Source organism: Scyliorhinus torazame, chromosome 18, assembly GCF_047496885.1.
Source record: "Scyliorhinus torazame isolate Kashiwa2021f chromosome 18, sScyTor2.1, whole genome shotgun sequence".
NCBI lineage: Eukaryota > Metazoa > Chordata > Chondrichthyes > Carcharhiniformes > Scyliorhinidae > Scyliorhinus > Scyliorhinus torazame.
The window spans coordinates 145231609-145239758 of NC_092724.1; the positions used below are offsets into that span (position 1 = coordinate 145231609).

General features: G+C 46.9%; 1 long non-coding RNA gene across 1 annotated transcript in view; it reads right to left on the reverse strand.

Annotated features, from left to right (window-relative positions):
• Positions 1 to 7536, reverse strand: part of LOC140394860 (uncharacterized) — a 64893-nt gene extending 57357 nt beyond the window's left edge. The window contains exon 1 of the long non-coding RNA XR_011936047.1: positions 7353 to 7536. This is a non-coding gene — a long non-coding RNA (uncharacterized lncRNA). The remainder of the gene's footprint in view (positions 1 to 7352) is intronic.
• Positions 7537 to 8150: the final 614 nt, after the last annotated feature.

Consider the following 8150-nt stretch of genomic DNA (forward strand, 5'->3'; position numbering starts at 1 on the left):
AGCACAGAACAGGCCCTTCGGCCCACGATGTTGTGCCAAACCTTTGTCCTAGATTAATCATAGATTATCATTGAATTTACAGTGCAGAAGGAGGCCATTCGGCCCCCTGAGTCTGCACCGGCTCTTGGAAAGAGCACCCCACCCAAACTCAACACCTCCACCCAACACCAAGGGCAATTTTGGACACTAAGGGCAATTTATCATGGCCAATCCACCTACCTTGCACATCTTTGGACTGTGGGAGGAAACCGGAGCACCCGGAGGAAACCCACGCAGACACGGGGAGGACGTGCAGACTCCGCACAGACAGTGACCCAAGCCGGAATCGAACCTGGGACCCTGGAGCAGTGAAGCAATTGTGCTATCCACAATGCTACCGTGCTGCCCTTAAAAACAAATAAATCTACACGATATCATTTTACCGTAATCCATGTACCTATCCAATAGCTGCTTGAAGGTCAAAACAAACAAAGAACAAAGAAATGTACAGCACAGGAACAGGCCCTTCGGCCCTCCAAGCCCGTGCCGACCATACTGCCCGACTAAACTACAATCTTCTACACTTCCTGGGTCCGTATCCTTCTATTCCCATCCTATTCATATATTTGTCAAGATGCCCCTTAAATGTCCCTATCGTCCCTGCTTCCACTACCTCCTCCGGTAGCGAGTTCCAGGTACCCACTACCCTCTGCGTAAAAAACTTGCCTCGTACATCTACTCTAAACCTTGCCCCTCTCACCTTAAACCTATGCCTCCTAGTAATTGACCCCTCTACCCTGGGGAAAAGCCTCTGACTATCCACTCTGTCTATGCCCCTCATAGTTTTGTATACCTCTATCAGGTCGCCCCTCAACCTCCTTCGTGCCAGTGAGAACAAACCGAGTTTATTCAACCGCTCCTCATAGCTTATGCCCTCCATACCAGGCAACATTCTGGTAAATCTCTTCTGCACTCTCTCTAAAGCCTCCACATCCTTCTGGTAGTGTGGCGACCAGAATTGAACACTATACTCCAAGTGTGGCCTAACCAAGGTTCTATACAGCTGCAACATGACTTGCCAATTCTTATACTCAATGCCCCGGCCAATGAAGGCAAGCATGCCGTATGCCTTCTTGACTACCTTCACCACCTGTGTTGCCCCTTTCAATGACCTGTGGACCTGTACTCCTAGATCTCTTTGACTTTCAATACTCTTGAGGGTTCTACCATTCACTGTATATTCCCTACCTGCATTAGACCTTCCAAAATGCATTACCTCACATTTGTCCGGATTAAACTCCATCTGCCATCTCTCCGCCCAAGTCTCCAGACAATCTAAATCCTGCTGTATCCTCAGACAGTCTTCATCGCTATCCGCAATTCCACCAACCTTTGTGTCGTCTGCAAACTTACTAATCAGACCAGTTACATTTTCCTCCAAATCATTTATATATACTACAAAGAGCAAAGGTCCCAGCACTGATCCCTGTGGAACACCACTGGTCACAGCCCTCCAATTAGAAAAGCATCCCTCCATTGCTACCCTCTGCCTTCTATGGCCTAGCCAGTTCTGTATCCACCTTGCCAGTTCACCCCTGATCCCGTGTGACTTCACCTTTTGTACTAGTCTACCATGAGGGACCTTGTCAAAGGCCTTACTGAAGTCCATATAGACAACATCTACTGCCCTACCTGCATCAATCATCTTAGTGACATCCTCGAAAAACTCTATCAAGTTAGTGAGACACGACCTCCCCTTCACAAAACCGTGCTGCCTCTCACTAATACGTCCATTTGCTTCCAAATGGGAGTAGATCCTGTCTCTAAGAATTCTCTCCAGTAATTTCCCTACCACTGACGTAAGGCTCACCGGCCTGTAGTTCCCGGGATTATCCTTGCTACCCTTCTTAAACAGAGGAACAACATTGGCTATTCTCCAGTCCTCCGGGACATCCCCTGAAGACAGCGAGGATCCAAAGATTTCTGTCAAGGCCTCAGCAATTTCCTCTCCAGCCTCCTTCAGTATTCTGGGGTAGATCCCATCAGGCCCTGGGGACTTATCTACCTTAATATTTTTTAAGACACCCAACACCTCGTCTTTTTGGATCACAATGTGACCCAGGCTATCTACACCCCCTTCTCCAGACTCAACATCTACCAATTCCTTCTCTTTGGTGAATACTGATGCAAAGTATTCATTTAGTACCTCGCCCATTTCCTCTGGCTCCACACATAGATTCCCTTGCCTATCCTTCAGTGGGCCAACCCTTTCCCTGGCTACCCTCTTGCTTTTTGGTCCCTAATGTTTCCGATTCAACTACTTCCATAGGCAGTGCATTCCATGCCCCCACTACTCTCTGGGTAAAGAACCTACCTCTGATATCCCTCCTATATCTTCCACCTTTCACCTTAAATTTATGTCCCCTTGTAATGGTTTGTTCCACCCGGGGAAAAAGTCTCTGACTGTCTACTCTATCTATTCCCCTGATCATCTTATAAACCTCTATCAAGTCGCCCCTCATCCTTCTCCGTTCTAATGAGAAAAGGCCTAGCACCCTCAACCTTTCCTCGTAAGACCTACTCTCCATTCCAGGTAACATCCTGGTAAATCTTCTTTGCACCTTTTCCAAAGCTTCCACATCGTTCCAAAAATGAGGTGACCAGAACTGTACACAGTACTCCAAATGTGGCCTTACCAAAGTTTTGTACAGCTGCATCATCCCCTCACGGCTCTTAAATTCAATCCCTCTGTTAATGAACGCGAGCACACCATAGGCCTTCTTCACAGCTCTATCCACTTGAGTGGCAACTTTCAAAGATGTATGAACATAGACCCCAAAATCTCTCTGCTCCTCCACATTGCCAAGAACTCTACCGTCAACCCTGTATTCCGCATTCATATTTGTCCTTCCAAAATGGATAACCTCACACTTTTCAGGGTTAAACTCCATCTGCCACTTCTCAGCCCAGCTCTGCATCCTATCTATGTCTCTTTGCAGCCGACAACAGCCCTCCTTACTATCCACAACTCCACCAATCTTCGTATCGTCTGCAAATTTACTGACCCACCCTTCAACTCCCTCATCCAAGTCATTAATGAAAATCACAAACAGCACAACTTTTGTTAAAAGTTTTTTTAAAAGTCTTATGGATGTTAAAAGGACAGCTTAAGGATTACTTAGTGTTGTATTCTTTGGGGGTTATATTTGAATTGATGGCTGCTAAGATGTTCACTGTATGTTTTAAAAAGGTTAACTTGAGTTCATAGAATAAACATTGTTTTTCTTTGAAAAATACTTTTCCATTTCTGCTGCACCACACCTGTAGAGTGGGCCGTGTGCTCCCCATACCACAATCTATTAAAAATTGTGGGTCAGGTGAACTCCATGATACACTTTGGGGTTCTCTAAACCCTGGCACATAACAGGTACAACACCAGAACAACCTGATCCTGTCTTCATCCCAAGCTAATGGGATAGTTTATGTCCACCTGAACTGACAATTGAAGCCTCAGCTTAATTTTTCTGCAGAAAGATAGTATCTTAGTGCTGCAGTTCTGCAGTATTACTGAAGATTATGTGCATATGTTTTGGAAAGGGGCTTGAAACCATGGGGGAGAGTACTGCAGGATGCCAGCTGACAAACTTGAAAGAAAGGCTGCCGTTGAAAGCCTGATGGTCTGATCAAGCAGTGGGAGGACGTCAGTGGCAGCTGGCCAATCTGATTGGCGTTGCTGGGATGGCAAATAACCCCCCCCAGATGAAGACATCCATGGGGTATGGACCCAGTAAAGTTGTGGATTTGGATGGGGAGGGATTGGGGAGCCAAGCCTGGGCGATGAGGAGGGTAGGTTTTGGTGGTGAGGCAGGAAGGGACAAAGAGAGGGTTTAACTCAGGTGGTGGGGAAGGGGGGTCTTCCCCAGTCCCCCTCCCCTGATGCATATCGGGCAATCCTATCGGAAATGCTGCCTTTCCTTCATGTCTTTCCCACAAAGCTTTTTTAAAGCTGTCCGTTCCCAGTCACCTGCCCAGGCCAAGTATGTTACAGCATGGGCATCATAATATTCAGGTCACTTGGCTTGTTAACAAACTCAATTGCCCGTTCATTATTTATTTAATAATGGCGGTGGGCTGCCACTTTCAGCGTCTACCCACCTATTCTGTTATGGGAACTGGGTGGGGGTGAGCAGGAAGGCGATGGTCTAACAGTCATAATTTATGTGCCCCTCTCATATCCCAGCAGAAATACGCTCAGATCCCGCAAGGCGTCGTGATCAGGATCCTGCCCACAATGGACGTGACCGAGCTTTGTGCATCCAAGTAGGTTTTAAACCCACTTGCGCGTGCTCATCTGGGATCTACTGGGCTCCTGACATCTAACGGCCTCCTCAGGGAGACCGCAGCTGGGCGCCATTCAGTACTGGTCCACACAAAAGGTGGACCAGGTGGAACGACCCCGGGGGGCCGCCAGGGTCATCGGAGGCAGCTGGGTGGTCAGGGACAGGGTAATTGGCCCACCCCCCTGGCCCTCCCCTGAAACACGGGCACCATGGCACTGCCAGGTTGGCAACACCTGCCACTCTCGAATCCTTCAGCAGTGATATCACCACAAGCCCAGCGGAGAGGACACGGGAAGCACTGCCTGCAAACTAGCCATCAGACCCCTTTCAAACTAAAGGCTCGTTAAGTCCTGCGAGCGACCCCACTCCCTGAGGTACCGATATTGAACCCTTGCACAACACCTGGTCCCAAGTTGAAGTTAACTGAGTTCCCCACATCCTCACTGCTGCCCTCTCTGTGGCTGGCAACCCGAACACTCAACTCTGGTGCCCCTTTGGAGGTGATACCTCCATGTTCTGGTTCCTACAGCTGTTGTAAATTGCCACCAGCGACCAATGAGTATTCATTGAGGTGTAGTCTCGGTAGGAGGGCTCACTAATGACATTACCAGGTATTAAAATGAGGTTCCCAACCTTCCATGTCGTTTTTCTTGTTGCTCCACCGGCAAAGGGCCTGGAAAGGTGGAAAACGCGATCTTGCCAGTGAGAATCACGTTTTCCGATTCTCGCTGAATTTTCCGCCCACATGGGGTTCAAATCGTCCTCTAGTCTCTTGTCGCTTTTCCAATCCCTCGGTTACCAAGTCACATTAACGGGTTACACTGAAAATTAATCAATTGTAATAGAGCGGAACCGAGTTCAGACTTTTACTTCATCAGCAATGAATGTTCAGTTCTTGCCTGCAATTAAACGTTGCCTTAAAGATGATCTCCAATAAGATTTGGGGGCGGAATCAAGAGATGAGGGCCACCACAGTTAATGATTGCAGTGGGTCAGGCATATTATTAGCGAATCACAGCTACAACTTCAAATGGTTCTGCCATAGGCTCCACCATAGTGGGGAATCACACCTGCATGTCTGAGACTCTTGGAGTCATGCAGGTAAGATTATTTCATGCTCCGTTGACACTCGGAAAGCAAAGCCTCCACTGTTTATACGTAACATGACATTATTTTTCTTCCATTTTTCTCCAAAGCTGTCAGAATGTATTTTTTTCATTGCGAGCTGCCAAAACAAATTCCAACCTCCCATTTCGATTGAGGCTGAAGTTTATTTTTAGGCAGGACGTTGAGGTATTAAACCACCAATATAATGCACTACATTCCGAAATATAGCCATAATGTGCGGGAAAATGCTGGGAATGTTACTGAAGTTTAATTGTCCATTCCCATTTTTAGTACAATTATTACACCCAGACAAAACAAGTTCGCTGGTTTCGCGGGCCTGGAGTTTAGCATATGGCCTTGATCATAATCCAGCAACAATACTGCCTAGAGCACTAAATATCATAAACCATTTTTATTTTATTTTGTTGGTGCTCTAATTTGTAGTGCATAGGTCGAAGTTGATCATTCCAGTCATTTTGCCGCCCTCGCTGTTCCCTTGCCTGTTTGAACCAGAAACCTAGGTGAATCATGCCCAAGTATTCCGTTTGATAATTGGCTCTAAAGCATCTCAAAATAAACTTTTTTTAATTAAATTAGTGACAAAGAGTGTTAAACGACATCAATGCCATCTTAGTGTCTTGTTAACATAAGAAGCTGGAAGAGAAAGGATTGAATTGGCTGAATATGTTTCCTCAATGCTGAAGTGGTTCAACTGGCTTTTGCTCATTTTCAAACAAGTTTCTGTCTGTTGGTTAATGGGCTGCATAGGTTCCCTCCAACCATTGCTCACTGAAAGGATGAAATCAGAGAGATCAGGCTTAAACGTTTAAATTTATTAGTCTGATGATAGGTAAGAATGAAAACCACATTGGAAGAATAGGGGCTGGATTCTCCGCACGCCGTCATCGTGTTCGGCGACGGGGCGGAGAATCCAGTTTCCCGCATGAAATCGGGACCGGCAACGGTTCCGCGATTCTCCGCCCCCCCCCCCTCCCCAAAAAACGGCGTACTCGGGGAGTACACCGCACCGAGTATCCACCAACTGAGGCCATTGACTGAGGCCCGCCCCGCTATTTTCCATCCCCGACCGTCCGAATTCTCCACGGCGTATTTCTAATGTGGTCCTGCCATTTTGGAAACTCGCGAGGCGGCTGCGGACACAGTCCGTGGCCGCCACATCGGGATTGGGCCGTTCGGAGGGCGGGAGGGGGGTCCTCATTCGGGACTGTTTTTTTTTGTGCGGGTGTCCGGGTCGGGAGAGCGACCAACCGGGGGCACTATTTCCACAGTCCAGGTCCGCGGGCTGAGTCCGCCATGGAGCACGGAGCGGCCGTTGGAGGCCGCCTCCGTGCACATGCGCGGCCTCTGACCCGGAAGTGCGCGGGGCCGTATCTGCAGCTGGAGCTGCGAGCTCCACGACAGCTCCCTGCTAGCCCCCTGCAGGGGTATGAATCTGTGGCCTTTTGACGCCGTTTTCCTGGTGTAAAAGACCACAGTTTTCACGACGGCGTGGGGATATTGTCCTGCAAATGGAGAATCCAGCCCTAGATCATTGTCGGTGAATTTCTTTGGAACGTGTTTTTGCAGAATACAAGCTTGAATTACAATCCAAATCTATTGACAGGCATATTTATACCAATATTATAAAAGTGAGAGCAATGCCAATATTATTATTTGCACTTATGTCTTTCACAATCTCAAGGTGTCCCAAAGTATTTTAGTCAGTGCGGTACATTTGAAGTGTAGTCACTGTTACAGAAGAGGAAACATGGCTGCCAATTTCTACAGAGCAAGATCCTAGAACCAACAATGTGATTACAAATGGATAATTTACTTTAATTAAGTTATATTATATGTAGCAGAATGAGTGGGGTACTGAAAAAAGTGGATCAAATTCAAGGAATTACAAGAAAATGATATTCTTACTTCGTACACGAGAGCCACGTACCACACTTCTGGTTCAGTACACCACACTGCAGATTCAGTACACCGCACTTCAAGGCAACTCTGCCACTCTGCAGGTTTAGTGTACTGCACAGATCTCCAATACACCATGCTGATAGTCTCGACAGTGCAGCTCACCAGGATTGTCTCAGAAGGCACTGCTATGCTTCCTGCAGTGCAAGACACTTTGATTCAGGCGCTGCACATCTTAAAGTTACTGGCAGGCACACTGCGTGATTAGGGAAGCTACACAAAAGCCCAGGATTACACTTACCCATTTTCTTTCTGGCTGAAGGCCAAGAGGGCCAGACCCAATCAGTGGGCCGCTGAAAGCTGAAGCAGCAAAGCCTTGGACTCTGTCCCATTGCTGAAGGAGAAAAAGAAAGAAGCTCATTTTTCAACTGTATCCTTAATTATCTCTGGATTTCTCCCAGAAACAGCAGCCATATATCTGCCAAGTTAGCCAATGACTATTCACTAGATTGCTCCCTTTATAATAATCTAACTATTAGTTTTTCAGCAATGGGATATGGGGGAGGAGGAGGTGGTGCTCCCATAACACCGAAGCAAATTAAACTGGGACAGTCCAGTGCCAAGTGCAATCAAGCTCATTATGTTCTCCACTACTAATTCCTGGTCCCAAAGCCTTTCCTCCCTTGCTATTCATTATTCAATAATTAAGCAATTGGACTTATTAGAAGTCTGCTCGGGAAAGCCATTAGTAGATTTAACCACTTAGAAATTTATTATTTTGAAATTTTCCATATCTTGGAAACTTGA